This window comes from Globicephala melas, chromosome 7, assembly GCF_963455315.2.
Source record: "Globicephala melas chromosome 7, mGloMel1.2, whole genome shotgun sequence".
NCBI lineage: Eukaryota > Metazoa > Chordata > Mammalia > Artiodactyla > Delphinidae > Globicephala > Globicephala melas.
This window is the reverse complement of record NC_083320.1, coordinates 83,503,192-83,528,637: the sequence shown is the minus strand read 5'-3', so window position 1 is coordinate 83,528,637 and position 25,446 is coordinate 83,503,192.

Sequence of the window (25,446 nt, the reverse complement as noted above, 5' to 3'; positions counted from 1 at the left end):
AGAGGGGTAGATATGAGGTGAGAAGAGGAGAGAATATGTGTGTGTTCAGCAAATTGGAAAACTAGGCAAAGCTCTCAGTTTAATTTTTAGATTTACCTTTTTTTGTTTTCTTCTCTAATATAGCAGTTCAAATGGGGACTTAAAATTAATGCTATAAATACAGCCTCTTAATACAGTGTTACATTGTGCAGATTAACAAATTAGGTCTTTCTAATGAGTCAACAGAATTTCTACATTGCCCACTAATACTCTAAAATTAAAAAATTTAATAATAATAATAAATATATGCATGTTAATAGAGGAAGATTTAGTTGTACAACTTTTATGATGCCAGGCTTTGCATTCAGCTTAAACTGCAAGGCAGAGTGTTTGTGGTATGAGATCTTGGTAACAGTATTTTTCCTTTAGAGGACACAGAGACATTTTGTAGTTGACTCATATTCACATCAACTAAAGGGACAGTGTGTCAAGCTTTTGATCCAGGCATAGGATTCTGCCTAATGTTGCTAATGTGACTTTATCTTTCTCTCTACCTCTGTCTCTCTCCATCTCCAACTCTGCCTTTCCATCTCTCCCTCTCTGTATCTCTCCCTCCCCTTCTTTCTCTGACTTAAAGATCGCTAAAATAAAATCTAACGATTAATTCAGTAGAATTAAGTATTTACATTTACTATTTTATGTCTGAAGTTATTAAGTGAGAGGTAAATATTTTTTTATCCTGCTTTACTTGTGAAATTTGTTTTAAAGCTGTAACTTTGTGGTTAAATTAACCTTAAAACATGTTTCGCCACAGTTTATTTAGTATTGTGGATGCCGTATATTGTAAGGTTTAAAATAGCAAATGATAAAAGTAACAAAGACATATTATTGATGAGAGAGTGATATTTAAATCACAGAAAATTTTAAAATGCTAAAAATGGTGGAAACTACCTGAGTAGTACCTTATTTTGGATGACCTGGTATCATAAAGCACTCATCTCCTATGACCTTATCACTGTACTCTACTATACATTTCTGTTAAAGTAATATAGGCACATTCAAAGTTTATTTCTTCAGAAGAATATTTCTGAATTTTACAAAGCTGCAGAATAATACATATTCAAGCAGAAAATTGAGAAAACATACAAAAGCACAAAGGCAAGTATCCCCAAGTCATTTGATAGCCCACTAACCTCCCAAATGTAATAATATAGTCCTCTAATTGAGTTTTCTATGCATGTATCATGTATGGATATGGGCTTATACATAATATTTCTTACGTATCTAAGAATTTTTTGAAAACTGGAATTCTGTAGTGCATAGAGAAAAATCATGAAAATAAAATAATATTTGTTCAAAATCAGCATTTGAATGAATGTAAAGAGATGGAAACAGTATTTTACTGTTGAATGGAAAATATTGAGAAGAATTAATACTCAAACCAAGTTTAAAGTGTATTCAACAAATAGGACATAATATGGTTGGGAAGGGAGTGGAGATTGGTTAGAAAGAGAAGACGGTAACAGATACAAACCTTGGATTCTTAGTTTACTATGTTTTTTTTGTTGCTGGTCGTGGTGTTTGATTTAAAGATACCATTTTGTAAATGAAGCAAATGTGGCAAACGTTCTTTGCTGTACTTCACTTTCTTTATATCCCAGAATTTTCCCAGGCTCAGTATGACGTTTAGAACGTTCTCCCCTTCCAGATTCCACTTTCTTTGTCTCTCCCCATATACATACACTTCATAAGTCCACGTAACTTTTTAATATGAACTGTAACAAAAGCTACAAATATCTAACTCCTTTGTAGCCCAAGGACTGATAAAACAGTTATGTGGGCTGCATTGAGAGAGCAGACCCATCTAAAGAGAACTCTATGCCAATCTACTGTTCTAAAGTCAGTAGTTTTAACCTGAGTTTCATTTTATTAGACTGTGTTAAAGCCAAATCCCATCCTAGTCAGGTCTAGCCTTTCCCTTTCTTTCCCTTTTCAGAGAGCCTTTATGATCTAAAAAATGTCTTGGTCCAATATTCGTGAATTCTATTAGTGAAGGCATTCTTGCAGTTACGTCAAGTTATACTGCATATAATTGGAGGATAAAAGGATTACCAGATTATAAATCAAATGAGAGTTTCTGGCAATATAAATCTCAGCTATGTCAGGCTCTTGTGTTAATGGAATTGCAGAATTCCATTGGCCACTAAGAATTTAAATTTTGTGTTAGAGACCTTGGTAATTTTTCATAGGACTCCTTCAGTAAAACACTAAAAAGTAAAATGGGAGGTTTGCAAGCAAATTTGTATTAGGTCTTAAAATTGTTTTTTAAGATAGTGCCAAAAATATTATTGGCATTTGAAAATGTGTTATAATACCCATATTATACAATTCTAAGGCTTGGAACTTACCAGCACTTAAATCACTCAAATAAATGCAGCCAAATTGTGTTAAATGCAAAATAGATAGTATATTTAACATTGAGATATATGATGTGATTTGACCAATGAATTAGAATCCAATAAGATAGTGTCTGGCTCAGTTAAATGATAAAACTACTTATATTCAAGCTAATCAATCGATTCAGTCAAATAACTGGTAAACTTTGTATTTGTGATAATGCATTTTTTATAGACACAGAAGTGCAGAATCAACTAGTTGGAATTAACATGGGTTAAGCAGTTGTATTTGGTTAAGTAGTAATTAGCTTTATCTATAAATATATATCTAATATGACATGTGTGGAAATATTAACTTGATTCATATTTAATATGTGGTGGTTATATATGGGAATTGATTTTTAGGTATGAAAACATTCCTTTTATATGGTAACTTTGAAACATTAGTTTTTCTTCAATATAGTTTGGGTATATTCTATATGTTGAGTATTGATTCCTTCATGAGACTAATATTTGTTGAGCATCAAGAATGGACATAGAACTGTGTTAAGGATGGAGTTTTAAAGCATAATAAGGTAACAGGTCTGCCTATGCAAAAGGGCAGGGGCAGATTATTAAGGTTGCCTCAGTAGGTATTGAAGGAATTATTCTTTCCATGTAAGTAGTGATGGTCAGAAACAATGTCTCTTTCACTCAAATTTTTTAATCCGAATTTCCTCTAAGTCTAAGCATGTGACAGTCCACTGTTGATCAGCACAAGGTTACTCCACATCTTTTCATTTTATTTGTCTTAATATATTTCTGCCTTTATTTTCCCTCTGACTCTTGATGCTATATCATATGTCTGACCAAGATGTACACTATAACCCAGATCTTATTAGTGCTTAGGAACAGTGTCACAGATGTCAAAAATTCATTTATCTCAGAATAGATCTCAGAATAAAAACTTTGCTGACTCCTTGCCTCACAATATCCCTTAAAAAAATTTTTTTAAAGCCTGTTTAAAAATTTGGGCAGGAAACATTCATTACTTTAGGTCCCACGATGAGTCATGGATGTCAAATGCTTTAAGAGACTCCCTCTGACCTAGTGCTCTATCCCAAGTCCCAAAGGACCATTCCTCCAAAAGTGGATGTTTCAAAACAGTTTCTGTAAACACTTACAATGAATTTGGAAGTATAGATTATATTTTAGCAGACTTTAAATGGGACTTTTGATATGGACTTTCAAGAGTACACCAGACATTGAAAATGGGGAAAGCATTGTAAGCCAAGGAAAAAGAGTAAGCAACAACGTGGAGGTAGGTGCCAAATTATGGAGGACTGTAGTATGTGAAGGAGCCATTGTGTGGATGGAACAGAAAGGGGTATGTTACAATTCGTATTTTACAGAGCTGAATCTGGAAATAATATAAAATTGACATCTGAGGAGCTTGACTCAAAGAGCAATTGGGCAGTTATTGCAAGAATTCAATAAAAAGGGCCTGACAGTTGGACTGCAAATGAAAAGAAGTTAGATTCAAGAATTAATTCAAAAGAGGAACTGAGAGTGATACTTTCATTGTTGTTCTATGTTGTTATTTGTCTGTTGATGTGAGAATGCACCTGACATAGGAGTCAACTTAATATATTGATGGTACTGCTTATTAGATGTGTAGTTTTGGGCAAGTTATTTAATCTTTCTAAAGTTTCAGTTTTATTATAAAAATGTGAAGAAAATAATAAATCCCTAATTCATATAATTTTGGAAATTTCAAACAAATTCCATAAATGGTAGATATTAGATTTAGATATTAGATGTTTTTAGATATTAGATATTAGATTAGATTTTTTTCCTACTATGAGTATCCAAACTTGTAGTAGCAAGAAAAATTATAGCTGTTTTTAAACTTAGTAAGTTTTTAAACAGTATATTTTTGACTTATTACTTTTTCAGAGGAATCATACATACTGATATATGTGTGTGTATATACATATACACACATACATAGAGAGATTAACTTTAAATAGAATATTTGATAGAATTTTAATAGAATATTTAAATAAAATTTATACATATATATTTTCTACTTAGTGAAAGTTGATTTTAATATGGAAAACATTGGAGAACAACACATTTATGTAATGGTATCATTTAGGCTCCAAGTTATTGGTTCTCAGTCTTAATTACATATTGGATTTACTAGAAAATTTTGAAAATAGAATTCCTAGGATAAAAGCCAAACCAATTGAATCAAAATATCTGCAGATGGAGTATAGGTGTCATTGTTTTTATATCCCAGGTGTTTCTAGGACACATCTTAAATTAATCACCACTGCTGTGCTTCAGGTCAGCACTTCTCAAAAAAAAATTTTTTAACATCTTTATTGCAGTATAATTGCTTTACAATGGTGTGTTAGTTTCTGCTTTATAACAAAGTGAATCAGCTATACATATACATATCTCCTCATATCTCCTCCCTCTTGCATCTCCCTCCCACCCTCCCTATCCCACCCCTCTAGGTGGCCACAAAGCACAGAGCTGATCTCCCTGTGCTATGTGGCTGCTTCCCACCAGCTATCTATTTTACATTTGGTAGTGTATATATGTCCATGCCTCTCTCTCACTTCATCCCAGCTTACCCTTCCCCCTCCCCGTGTCCTCAAGTCTGTTCTCTACATCTGCGTCTTTATTCCTGTCGTGCCCCTAGGTTCTTCAGAACCACTTTTTTTTTTAGATTCCATATATATGTGTTAGCATACGGTATTTGTTTTTCTCTTTCTGACTTACTTCACTCTGTATGACAGACTCTAGGTCCATCCAGTCACTACAAATAACTCAATTTCGTTTCTTTTTATGGCTGTGTAATATCCCATTGTATATATGTGCCATGTCTTCTTTATCCATTCATCTGTCTATGGACTCTTAGGTTGCTTCCATGTCCTGGCTATTGTAAATAGAGCTGCAGTGAACATTGTGGTACATGACTCTTTTTTTAACATCTTTATTGGGGTATAATTACTTTACAATGGTGTGTTAGTTTCTACTTTATAACAATGTGAATCAGTTATACATATGCATATGTTCCCATATCTCTTCCCTCTTGCATCTCCCTCCCTCCCACCCTCCCTATCCCACCCCTCCAGGCGGTCACAAAGCACCGAGCTGATCTCCCTGTGCTATGCGGCTGTTTCCCACTAGCTATCTACCTTACGTTTCATAGTGTGTATATGTCCATGCCTCTCTCTCGTTTTGTCACAGCTCACCCTTCCCCCTCCCCATATCCTCAAGTCCATTCTCTAGCAGGTCTGCGTCTTTATTCCTGTCTTACCCCTAGGTCCTTCACGACATTTTTTCCCCCTTAAATTCCATATATATGTGTTAGCATACGGTATTTGTTTTTCTCTTTCTGACTTACTTCACTCTGTATGACAGACTCTAGGTCTATCCACCTCATTACAAATAGCTCAATTTTGTTTCTTTCTATGGCTGAGTAATATTCCATTGTATATATGTGCCACATCTTCTTTATCCATTCATCTGATGATGGGCACTTAGGTTGTTTCCATGTCCTGGCTATTGTAAATAGAGCTGCAATGAACATTTTGGTACATGACTCTTTTTGAATTATGGTTTTCTCAGGGTATATGCCCAGTAGTGGGATTGCTGGGTCATATGGTAGTTCTATTTGTAGTTTTTTAAGGAACCTTCATACTGTTCTCCATAGTGGCTGTACCAATTCACATTCTCACCATCAGTGCAAGAGTGTTCCCTTTTCTCCACACCCTCTCCAGCATTTATTGTTTCTAGATTTTTTGATGATGGCCATTCTGACTGGTGTGAGATGATATCTCATTGCAGTTTTGATTTGCATTTCTCTAATGATTAATGATGTTGAGCATTCTTTCATGTATTTGTTGGCAATCTGTATATCTTCTTTGGGGAAATGTCTATTTAGGTCTTCTGCCCATTTTTGGACCGGGTTTTTTTTTTTTTTTTTTTTTTTTTATTGAGCTGCATGAGCTGCTTGTAAATTTTGGAAATTAATCCCTTGTCAGTTGCTTCATTTGCAAATATTTGCTCCCATTCTGAGGGTTGTCTTTTGGTCTTGTTTGTGGTTTCCTTTGCTGTGCAAAAGCTTTGAAGTTTCATTAGGTCCCGTTTGTTTATTTTTGGTTTTATTTCCATTTCTCTAGGAGATGGGTCAAAAAGGATCTTGCTGTGATTTATGTCATAGAGTGTTCTGCCTATGTTTTCCTCTAAGAGTTTGATAATTTCTGGCCTTACATTTAGGTCTTTAATCCATTTTGAGCTTATTTTTGTGTATGGTGTTAGGGAGTGATCTAATCTCATTTTTTACATGTACCTGTCCAGTTTTCCCAGCACCACTTTTTGAAGAGGCTGTCCTTTCTCCACTGTACATTCCTGCCTCCTTTATCAAAGATAAGGTGACCATATGTGTGTGGGTTTATCTCTGGGCTTTCTATCCTGTTCCATTGATCTATCTTTCTGTTTTTGTGCCAGTACCATACTGTCTTGATTACTGTAGCTTTGTATTATAGTCTGAAGTCAGGGAGCCTGATACCTCCAACTCCATTTTTCGTTCTCAAGATTGCTTTGGCTATTCGAGGTCTTTTGTGTTTCCATACAAATTGTGAAAGTTTTTGTTCTAGTTCTGTGAAAAATGCCAGTGGTAGTTTGATAGGGATTGCATTGAATCTGTAGATTGCTTTGGGTAGTAGAGTCATTTTCACAATGTTGATTCTTCCAATCCAAGAACATGGTATATCTCTCCATCTATTTGTATCATCTTTAATTTCTTTCATCAGTGTCTTATAATTTACTGCATACAGGTCTTTTGTCTCCTTAGGTAGGTTTATTCCTAGATATTTTATTCTTTTTGTTGCAATGGTAAATGGGAGTGTTTTCTTGATTTCACTTTCAGATTTTTCATCCTTAGTGTATAGGAATGCCAGAGATTTCTGTGCATTAATTTTGTATCCTGCCACTTTACCAAATTCATTGATTAGCTCTAGTAGTTTTATGGTAGCATTTTTAGGATTCTCTATGTGTAGTACCATGTCATCTGCAAACAGTGACAGCTTTACTTCTTCTTTTCCAATTTGGATTCCTTTAATTTCCTTTTCTTCTCTGATTGCTGTGGCTAAAACTTCCAAAACTATGTTGAATAAGAGTGGTGAGAGCGGGTAACCTTGTCTTTTTCCTGATGTTAGTGGAAATGCTTTCAGTTCTTTTTTTGCTTTTTGGTTTTTTTTTTTTTTTTGTACACAGGGCTCTCACTGTTGTGGCCTCTCCCGTTGCGGAGCACAGGCTCCGGACGCGCAGGCTCAGCGGCCATGGCTCATGGGCCCAGCCACTCCGCGACATGTGGAATTTTCCCAGACCGGGGCACGAACCCGTGTACCCTGCATCAGCAGGCAGACTCTCAACCACTGTGCCACCAGGGAAGCCCAATGTATTCAGTTTTTCACCATTGAGGATGATGTTGGCTGTGGGTTTGTCACATATGGCCTTTACTATGTTGAGGAAAGTTCTCTCTATGCCTACTTTCTGCAGGGTTTTTATCATAAATGGGTGTTGAATTTTGTCAAAAGCTTTCTCTGTATCTATTGAGATGATCACATGGTTTTTCTCCTTCAATTTGTTAATATGTTGTATCACGTTGATTGATTTGCGTATATTGAAGAATCCCTGCATTCCTGGAATATACCCCACTTGATCATGGTGTATGATCCTTTTAATGTGCTGTTGGATTCTGTTTGCTAGTATTTTGTTGAGGATTTTTGCATCTATGTTCATCAGTGATATTGGTCTGTAGTTTTCTTTCTTTGTGACATCCTTGTCTGGTTTTGGTATCAAGGTGATGGTGGCCTTGTAGAATGAATTTGAGAGTGTTCCTCCCTCTGCTATATTTTGGAAGAGTTTGAGAAGGATAGGTGTTAGCTCTTCTCTAAATGTTTGATAGATTCGCCTGTGAAGCCAGCTGGTCCTGGGCTTTTGTTTGTTGGAAGATTTTTAATCACAGTTTGAAGTTCAATGCTTGTGATTGGTCTGTTCATATTTTCTATTTCTTCCTGATTCAGTCTTGGCAGGTTGTGCATTTCTAAGAATTTGTCCATTTCTTCCAGGTTGTCCATTTTATTGGCATAGAGTTGCTTGTAGTAATCTCTCATGATCTTTTGTATTTCTGCAGTGTCAGTTGTTACTTCTTCTTGTTCATTTCTAATTCTATTGATTTGAGTCTTCTCCCTTTTTTTCTTGATGAGTCTGGCTAATGGTTTATCAATTTTTTTTATCTTCTCGAAGAACCAGCTATTAGTTTTATTGATCTTTGCTATCGTTTCCTTCATTTCTTTTTCATTTATTTCTGATCTGATTTTTATGATTTCTTTCCTTCTGCTAACTTTGGGGTTTTCTTGTTCTTCTTTCTCTAATTGCTTTAGGTGCAAGGTTAGGTTGTTTATTCGAGATGTTTCCTGTTTCTTAAGGTGGGCTTGTATTGCTATAAACTTTCCTCTTAGAACTGCTTTTGCTGCATCCCATAGGTTTTGGGTCATTGTGTCTCCATTGTCATTTGTTTCGAGGTATTTTTTTATTTCCTCTTTGATTTCTTCAGTGATCACTTCGTTATTAAGTAGTGTATTGTTTAGCCTCCATGTGTTTGTATTTTTTACAGATCTCTTCCTGTAACTGATATCTAGTCTCATGGCACTGTGTTCAGAAAAGATACTTGATACAATTTCAATTTTCTTAAATTTACCAAGGCTTGATTTGTGACCCAAGATATGACCTATCCTGGAGAATGTTCCATGAGCCCTTGAGAAAAATGTGTATTCTGTTGTTTTTGGATGGAATGTCCTATAAATATCAATTAAGCCATTCTTGTTTAATGTATCATTTAAAGCTTGTGTTTCCTTATTTATTTTCATTTTGGATGATCTGTCCATTGGTGAAAGTGGGGTGTTAAAGTCCCCTACTCTGATTGTGTTACTGTCAATTTCTCCTTTTATGGCTGTTAGTATTTGCCTTGTGTATTGAGGTGCTCCTATGTTGGGTGCATAAATATTTACAATTGTTATATCTTCTTCTTGGATTGATCCCTTGATCATTATGTAGTGTCCTTCTTTGTCTCTTCTAATAGTCTCTTTATTTTAAAGTCAATTTTGTCTGATATGAGAATTGCTACTCCAGCTTTCTTTCTGTTTCCATTTGCATGGAATATCTTTTTCCATCCCCTCACTTTCAGTCTGTATGTGTCTCTAGGTCTGAAGTGGGTCTCTTGTAGACAGCATATATATGGGTCTTGTTTTTGTATCCATTCAGCCAATCTGTGTCTTTTAGTGGGAGCATTTAGTCCATTTACATTTAAGGTAATTATTGATATGTATGTTCCTATTCCCATTCTCTTAATTGTTTTGGGTTCGTTATTGTAGGTCTTTTCCTTCTCTTGTGTTTCTTGCCTAGAGAAGTTCCTTTAGCATTTGTTGTAAAGCTGGTCTGGTGGTGCTGAACTCTCTCAGCTTTTGCTTGTCTTTAAAGATTTTAGTTTCTCCATCAAATCTGAATGAGATCCTTGCTGGGTAGAGTAATCTTGGTTGCAGGTTTTCCTCCTTCATCACTTTCAATATGTCCTGCCACTCCCTTCTGGCTTGCAGAGTTTCTGCTGAAAGATCAGATGTTAACCTAATGGGGATTCCCTTGTGTGTTATTTGTTGTTTTTCCCTTGCTGCTTTTAATATGTTTTCTTTTTTTTTAATTTTTGACAGTTTGATTAATATGTGTCCTGGCATATTTCTCCTTGGATTTATCCTGTATGGGACTCTCTGTGCTTCCTGGACTTGATTAACTATTTCCTTTCCCATATTAGGGAAGTTTGCAACTATAATCTCTTCAAATATTTTCTCAGTCCCTTTCTTTTTCTCTTCTTCTTCTGGAACCCCTATAATTCGAATGTTGGTGTGTTTAATGTTGTCCCAGAGGTCTTTGAGACTGTCCTTAGTTCTTTTCATTCTTTTTTCTTTATTCTGCTCTGCAGTAGTTATTTCCACTATTTTATCTTCCAGGTCACTTATCGGTTCTTCTGCCTCAGTTATTCTGCTATTGATCCCATCTAGAGTATTTTTAATTTCATTTATTGTGTTGTTCATCGTTCTTTGTTTCATCTTTAGTTCTTCTAGGTCCTTGTTAAATGTTTCTTGCATTTTGTCTATTCTATTTCGAAGATTTTGGATCATCTTTACCATCATTATTCTGAATTCTTTTTCAGGTAGACTGCCTATTTCCTCTTCATTTGTTAGGTCTGGTGGGTTTTTATCTTGCTCCTTCATCTGCGGTGTGTTTTTCTGTCTTCTCATTTTGCTTATTTTACTGTGTTTGGGGTCTCCTTTTTGCAGGCTGCAGGTTCGTAGTTCCCGTTGTTTTTGGTGTCTGTCCCCAGTGGCTAAGGTTGGTTCAGTGGGTTGTGTAGGCTTCCTGGTGGAGGGGACTGATGCCTGTGTTCTGGTGGATGAGGCTGGATCTTGTCTCTCTGGTGGGCAGGTCCACGTCTGGTGGTGAGTTTTGGGGTGTCTGTGGACTTATAATTTTAGGCAGCCTCTCTGCTAATGAGTGGGGTTGTGTTCCTCTCTTGCTAGTTGTTTGGCATAGGGTGTCCAGCACTGTAGCTTGCTGGTGGTTGAGTGAAGCTGGGTGCTGGTGTTGAGATGGAGATCTCTGGGAGATTTTCGCCATTTGATATTATGTGGAGCTGGGAGATCTCTTGTTGACCAGTGTCCTGAAGTTGGCTCTCCCACCTCAGAGGCACAGCACCGACTCCTGGCTGTAGCACCAAGAGCCTTTCATTCACACGGCTCAGAATAAATGGGAGAAAAAGTAGAGAGAAAGAATTAGTAGAAGTAGGATGAAAGAAAGAAAGGAAGGAAGGGAGGGAGGAGGGAGGAATGAAGGAAGGAAGGAAGAAAGAAAGAAAACGAAAGAAGAAAAGGAAAGAAAGAAAGAAAGGAGGGAGGGAGGGAGGGACGGTGGGAGGAAGGAAGGAAGGAAGGAGAGAAGGAAGGAAAAAAGAAAGAAGGAAGATAAAATAAAATAAAGTTATTAAATTAAAAAATAATTAAGAAAAAAAATTTAAAAAACGGACAGATAGACCTTAGGAAAATGGTGGAAGCAAAGCTATACAGACAGAATCTCATACAGAAGCATACACATACACATTCACAAAAAGAGGAAAAGGGGAAAAAATAATAAATCTTGCTCTCAAAGTCCACCTCCTCAATTTGGGATGATTCATTGTCTATTCATGTATTCCACAGATGCAGGGTACATCAAGTTGATTGCGTAGCTTTAATCCGCTGCTTCTGAGGCTGCTGGGAGAGATTTCTCTTTCTCTTCTTTGTTCTCACAGCTCCCAGGGGCTCAGCTTTGGATTTGGCCCCGCCTCTGCGTGTAGGTCGCCAGAGGGTGTCTGTTTTTCACTCAGACAGGGCGGGGTTAAAGGAGCCGCTGATTTGGGGGCTCTGGCTCACTCAGGCCAGGGGGAGGGAGGGGCACGGAGTGCGGGGCGAGCCTGCGGCGGCAGAGGCCGCAGTGACGTTGCACCAGCCTGAGGCGCACCGTGCGTGCTCCCGGGGAAGTTGTCCCTGGATCCCAGGAACCTGGTAATGGCGGGCTGCACAGGCTTCCCGGAAGGGAGGTGTGGAGAGTGACCTGTGTTCGCACGCAGGCTTCTTGGTGGCGGCAGCAGCAGCCTTAGCGTCTCCTGCCAGTCTCTGGGGTCCGCGCTCTTAGCCACAGCCCGCGCCCGTCTCTGGAGCTCCTTTAAAAAGCGCTCTTAATCCCCTCTCCTCGCGCACCAGGAAACAAAGAGGGAAGAAAAAGTCTCTTGCCTCTTCGGCAGCTCCAGACCTTTTCCCGGACTCACTCCCGGCTAGCCATGGTGCACTAACCCCTTCAGGCTGTGTTCACGCTGCCAACCCCAGTCCTCTCCCTGCGCTCCAACCAAAACCCAAGCCTCAGCTCACAGCCCCACCCGCCCCGGCGGGTGAGCAGACAAGCCTCTTGGGCTGGTAAGTGCCGGTCGGCACCGATCCTCTGTACGGGAATCTCCCCGCTTTGCCCTCCGCACCCGTTGCTGCGCTCTCTTCCGCGGCACTGAAACTCCCCCACTCTGCCACCCGCAGTCTCCGCCCACGAAGGGGCTTCCTAGTGTGTGGAAACCTTTCCTCCTTCACAGCTCCCTCCCACTGATGCAGGTTCCGTGCCTATTCTTTTGTCTCTGTTTTTTCTTTTGCCCTACGTGGGGAGTTTCTTGTCTTTTGGGAGGTCTGAGGTCTTCTGCCAGCGTTCAGTAGGTGTTCTGTAGGAGTTGTTCCACGTGTAGCTGTATTTCTGGTGTATCTGTGGGGAGGAAGGTGATCTCCGTGTCCTACTCTTCCACCATCTTCCCCCGGAGGCCCCATGACTCTTTTTGAATTATGGTTTTCTCAGGGCATATGCCCAGTAGTGGGATTGCTGGGTCGTATGGTAGTACTATTTTTAGTTTTTTAAGGAACCTCCATACTGTTCTCCATAGTGACTGTATCAATTTACATTCCCACCAACAGTGCAAGAGGGAATAAAAATCACCTAGGGAACTTGTTGAAATGTAGATTCTGATTCTGTACGCGTGGGTGGAGTGTGAGATTCTGTGTTTCCAAAAGGATCCCAGTGGATGTCTTACAACTGATGCGTAGTAAGGATCTAGATGATTGAGATCAGATAGGCTGCTGTAGACAGGTAAATTTTTCTGAAGCTTGGATCAAGAATGGCTTGTATTTCAATGCTTGATAAAGGATGAGGGTTCCATTTCAGTTACCTAGACCAGGAAGAACAAAAGGGCAAACATAGAGGATACATGGAAGACTACATAATTGATATACAATTAGATTTGAGGAGCAGTAGAAGTTAAAGCTGGAGAATGAAAGATGCGTGAGACGTAACTGAGACCTTGGAAGCTCTACAGAGATACACCAGATTTTACTTCTGATTTAGACAGAAACTTGGAGGGAGCCTTGAAACACATTGATATGGAGGGAGAGCTGGGGTTTAGGAAAATGCCTCTGTGGGCAGGTTATGTATAACACAGTCAGAGTAAAACTGAGCAGTACTCTGTGGGGCCTTCCTCGGACAGATCCCCTCCCCCTGGTGTCACCCGTCTCTTGTTTGTATTAAAAAAAAAAATGCTTTAGCCTCCTAGGCCTTCCCCAGGTTCCAATGAGCAAATTTAATCAAAGAAGTGAGAAAAATGCAGAAACAAGGGAAAACAGTCAAGCATGACAAAATAATAGTAGTTTAGCCATAAAACAAAGTCAAGAGTCTTTAGTTCCTTCTCAAGGTATGTAGATAATATTCTGAGTCATATCCTTGAGTTGTTTTGCAGCCACCAGGTGGAAGAAATTAACTACATGCTGACCACAAGCATGTAGACCCCAGACCAGTTGGAACTAGAAGGTAGTTGATGTTATATCACCTGGTTACCTCCCACCAACCAATCAGAAAAGTGTCCACGAGCTGATCAGGCACCCTTCCTTCAAAAACCCTTCTCTGAAAGCCATTGGGGAATTCAGGTCTTTTAAGCATGAGATGCTTGTTCTCCTTATGGCCCCATGTTGGGTGCTTTGCAAAAAATGCTGTACTTTCCTTCACCACACCCAGTATCAGTAGACTGACTTTACTGTGAGTCCGGTGAGTGCATCTAAGTTTGGTTCGGTAGCAAGAGCTGAAGAATGGAGTAAGGGATGGGCAAAAGGCAGTCCTGACCCTAATAACAAAGGGCCTAGGGCAAGAGTACAAATGGAAGTAAAATTTTAAAAAACTAGTTGTAGTTATAATAATAAATACCAGTAATTGGTTTTATATATGCCAAGCACTCTGCTAAATACTTCATGCCGATTATATAATTTCTTTCTCATAATAGTCCTATGAGGTAGGTATCAATACTATTGTCCCATTTCATTGGTTGTAAAATTAAAATAGAAAATTAGTATCTTGCCCAGGATCACAATACCAGTAACAGAGAGCTGACTAGTCTGCTCTTTCATTTGTTGGTTTTTCAAAATCATCAGACTACTCTTCCTACTTTAAAAAAACCCAAGTTGCCATGTTTATAGTTGTATATTTGTGTATTGCTGAAACAAAGTTTTAGTGTGTTGATTCACAACCTTTTCTGGTGAATTCTGAAACCAACCTCCATACTCAGAGGTGGGGTAGAGTCCAAAGAAAGAAACAGACCATTCCAGATAGGTAGGTGGCAGGTTTAATAAGCATGAGAACATACTTACAAGGTTTATCTTGGGTGGCTTCAAGATTAGTAGATTCTCACCTGTCCACCAAATCTTACAAGTTTATATAGAGGCATAGCTGAGTTCAGTCAGTATACCATCCAGATGGTCTCAACAACACATTGCTCACTCAACGTACATTCCAAGTACAGGGGAGGGAGTCAGGAGCTTTTGACTGACCAGTTTTAGTTCTTGGGTCAGCGGGTAGTCACCTCCTCATTACTTTCTCCAGCACTCGATTTGTTGTGACTGGCTTTTATAATCTCTATATGTCCTCCTCTTTTGCAATACATCCTGCGTGGTCAGCAAGGGGTTTCACTGGCATGGAGATGGTTCATTTGGTGGCTATCTGGTTGCGTTGGAGACAGATGCCACAGCAACAATGCAAGCATGTGTAAGAGAAAACAAAGATTGAGACAACAATTTTTTAAATTAGTGGTACCTTTTTTTTAATATATTTTACCAAGAGCTCAATGAGCCAAACCATTGATTTACTAAGTCCCCTAGGCTGGGCCCCAGATCACTCAGGGTATTCACTTGTGGTCTTATGTGATTTAGTAAAGATAACACATTAATAGACTCATCAGGGCTGAAAACACAACATTTTTATTGGGATAATTGTTCAGATGGGTCCTTTTGCGGCACAATAATGTCCAAGGCCATTTTATTTTGGAGGAGAGCTCCAGTGTTCAAGAAGAACAGGCTTCGCTGGCCATAATTTAAGCCTTTTTGGGAATGTGGCAAGGGCTATCATGTCCTCCAGGCCAATGGAGGGAATAAACATGGTAGCCAAATGGTCATACCCGTGGGAAACCAAACGTGCCCACCTGGCCTTGAGGAGAGGAAGGTTGGCAGCTTTAGGAACTTGACTTGGTTGTATGTACCATACACATTGGTGGGGGGAGGCAGCACTGCCAGGCAGGAGAGAATGGACTGGAAGCAGGATATGCCAGGCCAAAACTTCTTGTCCTCTCTTTTAATGATGTGTGTTCTACTCCAGGTGTAATGTATTTTGATAGGTCCAGCTTGTAGCAGGACAACGGGATACCAGTGGAGACTGAGTGGTTCCCCCTCATCCAGGGGTGCCAAGTAACTCATCCATCCTGGCAATGTCTCACTGTAAATTTTAGTAAATAAATTTTAGTAGATAATTCCTTTTCCAAGTATGACAGAGCTTGGTGTTCTCAGCAGCATAACACATTGATCTATGGTGAAATTCAGGGCAATGGCTATTTCCCATGATTTTTATATTTTATGGTATTAGGTGCCTCAGCAGGGTCTTCAGTCTGGCATGTGGGGCAGCAGGCCCTATTGGTTGATGATTCAAATGTATTAAAGCCTGGGACATTATTTTAGTCCACCTGGCTGAGGTGATTTTACCTGTTCAGAATTTAATCTGCTGTTTTAATATAGTATTCCATTTTCCTTTCTATCAATCCTGCCTCTTTCAGGTTACAGGGGAGATGGAACCTCTATTTAATGTCATGTTCATTTTTTTTCCCCAGTCTTGCATATCATGACTTTTGAAATATGACAGTCACTTCCATTTGATGAGCGTATTCATATATGGTACTCAGCCTCCCTAATACCCTAATAGTGGCAGCCTGGTTTGTACAGTGACAGGGTAAAACTTGGGCTAGGCAAGATTTGGTGTTTGTACAAACCAGGGTATATTTAGAACCTTCACTCAGAAGGAGCGGGTCAATATAATCAATTTGCCAACCTCTCCCTGGTTGGGAACACCAATGAATGGCCCCAGACTCCCTTGGAAGTTGCGTTGGGTGTTGTTTCGAACACACGGGACAGGGAATTCCCTGGTGGTCCAGTGGTTACGACTTAGTGCTTTCACTGCCAGGGCCCCAGGTTCAATCCCTGGCTGGGGAACTATCCTACAAGCTGTGCGGCACGGCCCCCCCAAAAAAGAACACACAGGACATATTGTTACTACATTAACCAAGTCACTGTATTTTAAAGGTAATCCAGCATCTTTGGCAATATGCCATCCTACCTGGGCACTGGGATGGTAACTTTTTTTATGTACCCAAGTTGTTGTATCCACTGAAGGGTCAGTTGCTAGGACATCAGCTTCCTGATTGCCAGGGAGTGTCAGTGCCCTGTGAGCCAGGCTATGGAAAACAGTGAGGGCTGCTCAGGCTCTTGCAGGCTAACCTAAATGTCCCTCCATATATCTTGACTCCATAAGGGCCCACTCATGAATCATCTATCCCTTGGCTTCCCATTGTCCCAACCATAATCTCTTTAGAACAGCCCAACTGTTAGTGTAAAGGGTTAATGACCAGGGCTTGTGAGTGATCACCAGCCAAACCGCTCTGAGTTCAGCCTATTTGCTGCCGTGGTGTTCCTGAGAGGTTCCACCTTCCTGAGAGGTTCCACCTGTAGGAGTGCTGTGTACACTGCTAGGAATTGTTGCTCTGTGTGGGTATATTCGGTTTTTGTCCCCTTTCAGAGGTGGGACCAAAATTCCTGGAGTATCTCCCCTTCTGTCGTCTCTGCCACAGTGCCTGACTCATACGTTTCAAAGTCACAGACATGCCTAACTCGAACGGGAGCCCTGCTTGGGGGAGATGCCCAGAGGTTTAATTTGCTTTACTAGTATTTTTGCCTTCTCAGAGTGGTTTGCTGCTTTGATTCTCAGTCCCGTATGTCCCCTTTCTTTATTAGGGATGGAGGCAGTGTGCCAGGTAGAGAATAAAAGTCCTTTAAAACTCCCAAATCCCTATAAAGGCTTGCATCTTCTTTACTTTTTTAGGGGTTGGATAGGCTTGTATCTTATTAAACAGCTTTTGGGACAACACATGTCTTAGCTGACAAAATGATTTCTAAAACGTACAGTAGTGCCCGGGCCTTGAATTTTCTGTGGTATTACCACCCATCTTCTCCCTTGAAGGTGTTCTAGCAAAGTCTGCAGAGTGTCCTGTGGCAGGGGCAAGTCTTTACATGTTAACATTATATCCTCAAATGTACTGATGTGGTGAAGGAGAACAAGGACAGCTCTCAGGTTACCACCCCATGACATATGGTAGGGCTGGGCAGCTTGGGAGCTTGGAGAAGCACTTGAAAGGTCCATTGTTGCCTCTCCAGAGAGAAGGGAAATTTATCTTGTGACTCAGTGGCCAGGGGTGTACTGAAAAAGACATTTGTTAAGTCCAGTATAGCATAGTACATTCCTAGGACCATGGCCAAGGTATCTAAGATGGTGGCAGTGTTGAACACAGCCCCATGGATGGGGGCGGGTGGGTACTACCTTGTTCAGTTCTTGGAAGTTCACCATTATATGTCATGAGCCATCTGTTTTTTTTTTTTTTTTTTTTACTAGGTTGTTGAAAGCACGATGGGAAGGGTATACGATACCCACTTAGTGCAATTCTTAGATAGTTTCTCCTACTTCCTTATTCCCCCAGACATTTATATTGCTTGAGAGCTACCATTCTTCACAGGGGTACCAGGTTTACTGGTTCCCAGTTGGTGTTCCCCTTCAGCACTGGTTTGATTAACCTGGAGCTCAAATTCACTGATAGAGGTTTGCAGAGTTGACCTTGTAGGATATCAATGCCCAATATGTTCTCTGGTATTGAAGAGATTAAAAACCTCATATTTTTGGCAGTGGGGTGACCCCCAACTTGCAGTGTCAAAAATACCTTCCTGGTCATAGCTGATTGCCCTCCATAACCATCAGTGTTGCTGAGGGGACCAGAAAACTCTTGAGGGTTACCTTGTATTAAAGAACATTCAGCTCCAGTGTCAACCAGAGTCATTACCTTTTGTGTATGTCTGGAGGACCAGTGAATAGTGAGCTCAACATGAGGTCTCTGATTGCCTCCAGTGGGCCTTACCTAGAGGCAGTCTTGGCTGGCATCCTATACCCCTGGGCAAGGGGGGAACCTATCCTGAATAGGACTGTATCCCTGAGGCCTCTTCTGAAGCAGGTGGGGATTAAGGATGGTAGGGGCAGATGAGGAAGTCTAAACTATTGTTCTGGTTTTAAAACATTTCAAAAGCTGACCAACACAGCCTTGGGTTGTTAGTCTACCTGTTCAGGTGGAGTCCCCACAGCAATGAGGTCAAATCATATTTGCTTTCGGGTTATTTTTCCTGGACCTCCTATAGCCTATTGAGATGGTTCCTTGGCTTTCTGAGCTCCTTCCCTCTTTCCCACAGCTCATACCTGTTCCCAGGATTTGTTAGTTTTCCCCAGATCAGCAGTGGATTGCCCAATATCATAAATATCTTTTCCCATAACTGGGCTCAGCATGGATATCAATGCCCCACTTCATATCAGGTGTTGGGGGTAGACTGGAGTATCTTAACTTTCATTTCTATAGTGAATGTGGCCCAATCAGGTTCTTCAAAGATGGGGTGTAGGTTGCCTGTTTCATTCCCAGTTCCAGAGTCCCACATGCCCAGGGAGATCCCCCTCATTAGGCCAAGGCTCTCTTCAGAATAGACTAATCCAATCTATAAGGGAGTGAGTGTCTTGAATCCCCTAAGCACCCTGCAGAATCTATCAGAGGGTAGGGTATGGTGATGTTGCTCTTTTTTTTTGTTTTTTTGCCTCCTGCCTGGTCAAAGAAATGTCATGGCCCACCGCATCTCATAGTCACACTAACTGTGCCTAGATACTTTTCCTGGCCTTTTGTTGCAACTTGACAGCTATGTCAATAAGCTCAGCAAAAGTAAATTCTATTATCATAAATGTTTCCTCAATTGGGGGCTGCCCGGCTGGCTCAGAATGTGATTTTGCTTTTCTTTGTATTAGTTGTCAGATGGCATGGGGCGTTTTGTCCATTTCCTCAACAATCAATATAATAACATTTTCTTCTTTTTTCTCAACAGTCTTTTAGGGATTCTACCTTAGGTCCCTATCAGGCTTTGTCACAAGCACTCCAACCTTAATCTAAGGCATCATACACTGCTCTAGTTTTGCAAAATGGCACACTAAGGTCTTGTCTACAGGCTGCGAAGCTAGCAGAATAGTGGACAAAAGGAACGTCCTTCTCCAACCTCAGCTCTTTCAACATTTTTATTTGAGCTCATCCTCTCCTTGGGCTTTGGTTGTGGGTGAAACACCCACAGTAGAGCCAAGTCCACTGTGCAGCCATTCGTTTTTCTTTTTGGCCACGGTGCACTGTGCATAGTTCCTCAAATAAGCACATTAAAGCATCTGGTGTATCCCCATACTTATGCAGTGCTCCACAAACATCTAACAAATGGCCCACTCCTCCCAACATAGACGTTGATGGCCAGCTTGGCATTTCCCTGAGGATGCCTCTTTCCTAAAGCCCATTTCTTTGATCTCCAGGCTGACTCTCCAATTGTTGGTTCTCAAAACTATCAGGAACTTCCTGGGTGAAACCTGAAACCAGCCTCTATACTCCAAGGGCAAGCACAAACCAAGAAAGAGACAGGCCAGTCTAGATTGGTAGGTGGCAGGTTTAATAAGCAAGAGGACTTTGAGGTTTATCCATGTTGTAAAATATTTGAGTACTTTATTTGTTTATATTGCTGAATAATATTTTACTGTATAAAAGCGTTAGGTGTATCCATTCATTAGTCAATAGAAATTTGGGTTCTTTACACATTTTGGCTATAGAGAATAATACTGCTAGGAACATTTGTGTATAGCTTTGTGTGTGGACACATTTTTTTCATTTCTCCTGATATCTACGAGTGGAAATGATGGGTTATATGACAAACTATGTTCAAAATTTTGAGGAACTGACAAACTATTCCAAATTTTACATTCTCACCAGCAACATATGAGAATTCTACTTTTTCCACTTCTTTATCAACACTTGTTATTATCTGTCTTTTTGATCCAAGGCATCTTAGTAGGTGTGAAGTGACAGCTCATTGTGGTATTAATCTGTAATTTCCTAACAACTAATGATATTAAGCATTTTTTCAGTGATTATTGGTCATTTTTAGATCTTCTTTGGAAAAATGTTTATTCAGACGCTTTGCCCATTTTTGAATTGGGTTATTTCTCTTTTTATAATTAAATTGTAAGTGTTCTTTATGTGTTCTGGTACAAGTTCCTTATCAGATATATGATTTGTAAATATTTTCTCCCTATGGGTTGTCTTTTCACTTCCTTGGTGGTATCCTCAATGTACAAAGGGCTTTTTAAATCGATTAAGTCCAACTTGTCAATCTTCTGTCATTTGTGCTTTTGGTGACACATCTAAGAAATTGTTGCCTAATGCAAGGTCACAAAGATTTACTCCTATTTTCTTTTTTCTAGGACATTTATAGTTTTAGCTCTTACATTTAGGCCTATGATCCACTCTGAATTAATTTTTGAGTATGGTGTGAGATAGGGAGAAAGCTTATTTTTTTAAGTTTGTACTCATGACGTGCAAAAATGTCAGTGACTTTATGATAAAATGTAAATTTATTACTTTATTCAAGAGCAAGGCTTGAAACAACCTAGTGCCCTGGAGAATGTATCCTTAAATTTTCAGCATGTGTATGTTGACCCAGGAATGTGATATTACCCAGAATAAGATAAACTTACCTTGAATAATTTCATTTGATTGGTTGCAAGACCCAGGAATCCAAAGGAGTTCTTTTATGAGAGCCCTGTGCAAATAATATGGTATTCCCAAAACCTACTTTGAGAAAAACTAATTAGAGTGAATGAATTATAGCAAACAGTGAGAACTTTAAGATACTTTTTATAATATTTTTTTGAAAAACTTGATAAACATAAGGGGGCTGTAGATATCCTGGCCCTGAGGATTAATTTTAAAAAATGAGAAAAAAAAAAAGACTTTAACTACACAGAGTGTACCCTCTGTCTGCCTAAATCTTGCCTTCAGTGGCTATACAGCAAGAATGTAACCAGTGTCATTTTCCTACACTAGAACAGTCCACAGACCATTCTGGCTCAGGATTACAGGGAAAACAATTTTAGAAAGAAATGTTTCCAGAGAACTGCAGAACATGCCAGCACAATACACATATTTTTATGAAAAATTTCTTTTGGTCAATCCAACTCTGTCATTAAAATGCAATTTTACTATCCAAATATTATGTATTCTGTATGTTTTCTTGCCATTTCCCACTATCCCCCAACCTCCTTCAGTATGGTCTTAGTCAAAGACAACATGCTGGGAAGAGCTGTCTTGACAATAAACTAAAATCTGCATGCTGTGGATCTCAGGCAAAGCAAATGTATTATTTCTAACTGCTTTTGAGGGATGTGTATGGAAAGGAAAGCAGTCCCCAGAAAGCCCCCCCAAAAACCAAAATGGTAACATCATAACTATGAAATTGGAGAGAAACTTTCATTTATTTAAAAATATACAACATAAGACAGATGCTGGTCTAAGGGCTGAGCAGGTGTGATTCTGTAGTGTACTTTGCCAAATGTAGGACAAGACAATTGTTAAACTCTTTCTTCACTGTGAACAGTTTATGTGGAAACAGTAGGATTTTCTTTATGAAATGTATCCATTATTTTTGACAAATGGGAAGAAAGAGACGAAGCTGAAAACTTTTTGCCTGTCTCACAGCAATTGTTTTAAAAATATATAATTATTTGAAACTTGAAAACGGCAGAGTACAGGAAATTGTCATCAAACTGTGAGCTATACCTTTCTCGCAACTCACAAGGCCAAGTAATATCAGATGTTGAAAACTCAAAAATAAAAATAAAAGGGAAATCAGTGGATTTCTTTTCAGGAAGTTCTCAGGATGATAAATTTGACATTTCTCAAAATCACATCGTAGGGTTTTTAGGAAAATATCTGACAGCTTAAATGATACTTGAAAGAGGAAAAAAATGGAAAATATCCCCAGGAAACAGAAAAAGACAAATATAAAGTAGTGACTCAAGGGCAACCTGAACTTATTGCCTTCTGATTTTCTTCACAAGAATACTTTTTTGCTGATTATTATAAGAAATAAATGTCAATGAGACAGTATGGCAGAAGTTGATTCTGCTAGGTTGGTAAAAATGTGAAGGATATTTTGTCTCTGAAATGTTGGCTGATAGTGTATAAATATGGTTTCTGGACAGATTGAAAACAAATGAACTTCGGTGTGATATGTTTCAAGGTATGTTTTATGCTTTCTGAATCTATGAACAATCAGGTATTTAATGTTTAACCAGCCATGTACTATTTATTAGGGTAGAGGGGAAAAATCAAGTCTTTAATTCTGCTTTATATATTATTTTTAAAAAGGAATGAGAAAGCCCTTTGAGTGCTGTAATATGTACAACATATTTCCAACAAAAGAGTTTGGGTATGAACTTATAAACATGTGCTATACGTCAGGATATCCTATTTGAAATAACAGGAATGCATTGAGAAAAGTGACACTAAGCAATTCGGGGGAGGGGAGTGGAAGAGAAAGGTGGCATGGAAGATATTAAATCATGCTTCCTTCAGTCATTGCCAATTACATATTCAATTTCCACGTCAATGTTTAATATCTCATCAGAGCAATGCATTATAATTCTAGGATCGTTGGTACAGTCATAGTAACATCACTCTGATGTCATCTTAGATTCTGGCAAAGAGCCACATGTGCATGAAAGTTTAGCTATCCTGAGAAACATTTCTTGTATTTTTTTAATAATTAATGATTAATATTAAGCCAAACTAAAGAAACAACTCATTTGAAGAAGTGGAGGTCATTTTCCAACTGTTACTTCATAGTGTACACTGGCATCATGCCAGAGAGACAGAGGGAAAGTCCTGTAATAAAATATGTTTTAATAAATTATTAATTTTTCATAGCCAGGCTAAAGATTTAGAGGGAGGATGGCATTTTCTAACTAGGGCACAGGTTTTTGAGGTTAAAACTCTTTTTCTTTTGCCCAGCATTGCAATATGGTTGAGCTTTTGCTCTAGCTTATTGTAACTGCACTGCACAATCGATATTTAAATCCTGAAAGATCAGCAATAATGGATGCAAACTGAACAGATCAATATTTAGCCTTTTGTGGACTATAACTTTTATCTTAGCCCCAATTACTCTGTGGCACAGGGGTTGATTTTTAATGTCTTGGGTGTTTGGCATCTCACTAATATTAATTATTTTAAAAGGTAAAAAATGCATTGTGAGACACCTGTAGAGAGAAGTGTTGATAAAAATTATTCTAAAAATATGCTTAAATAGGTTCATTCTTTCAAGTTCATTTGGTAATGATAAATTTCAATTGTGACATATATATTGGATTTTTAAAAAATTTACAAGGGATCAGATAATTTTAAAATTCATGAAAAGATATTTCCTTGGAATGTCCTTCAGCAATATTGCATGACCACTTGAGAGATGTTTGGCCAGTTTATCTTTTTAGAATAAAAGCTAATTACAAATCTGATAAAATGTTGGCATTAAAATATTGTTTACTTTATTCAGATATCACAGTATAATCAATTATGATAATTTGTCTCTGAAGTTCTATAAAGGGTTTCAAGGAAATCAAGATTCTGGGGAAAAAAAACACATGCTTTCTTTAGAAATAGCAATTTCAATTTATCACTCTTGAGACAATAAGTGCTCATAAACATGATCTCTGTTCCCAAAAGCCCAACCTGATCTAATGCTAACAACAACAACAAAAACTGTATCTTTAGCGACTAAGTAAATTAGAACATTTACTCTTTAGAAGTATACAGGAGGAATCCTATTTTGTAGAACTTCTTTTTTTTTTTTTTTGCTGTACGCGGGCCTCTCACTGTTGTGACCTCTCCCATTGCGGAGCACAGGCTCCGGACACGCAGGCTCAGTGGCCATGGCTCACGGGCCTAGCCGCTCCACGGCATGTGGGATCTTCCCGGACTGGGGCACGAACCCACGTCCCCTGCATCGGCAGGCAGACTCTCAACCACTGCACCACCAGGGAAGCCCGTAGAACTTCTATTTTTAAAGTCTGTGTGTGTGTGTTTGTGTGTGTGTGTTGCCTCAGAAATAAAAAGGGAGAAGGTAAAACTTCTACTTGGAGTAAGCACACTGCAGTTGATTACTACTTAAAACTGGACAAAATACAAAAAGCAATTGCTTGAGGAATCTGAAAAGTAGATAAGAACAAGAAAATTGGGAAAGACATTAAAACTTGAAGAACAACTAATATGGTCTTTTTATGTTTCGCATTTTTGTTTCTTCTTTATCTCCCCACTGTGAGACATATTAAACTGTATGATGGATACCATCATCAATATCTCCTATAATCCTTCTTTCTGGCCAGAAGTCCAGGGAAAAAAAGCCATCTGTGAGCTCAAGAAAGTAGGGATAATTCTTCTTTTTCTCCTTTTTGAAATTCTTGTAGCCCTGCTCCGTAGCCAGCCCCATTGCAAAACTATGATACTGCAGAGCAGAAGTGGCACAGGTACCTAAAGACTGGAGATAAACTCTCAGCACTCTGGATTCAGGAACAGAGAAGAGGGGTCCTTTTATACAAAGAGTGTAGGAGAATTTTCAACATATGTTTTTTATATCTCTTCTCTCTTTACTTTGCCCCAAGGGCAGGCCCAGATGTATGGAACTGCACAAGAACATGAGAGGCCAAAACACTGAGAGAATCTCATCTTTTTGTCCAGAGGAACCAAAAACAATACCCCCCAAAACAAACCAATACCAGCCCACAGAAGCTGCAGAGTGTCAGGGAAATCCTACAGTGGAGTGAGCTGGAGAACCTGTATTTGGGTATGAACTAATATAAGTCCTAAGCTCACCCCCAAGTGTCTAAGTACAGAACACACCCAAGAAGCATAGCCAAGGGTTTG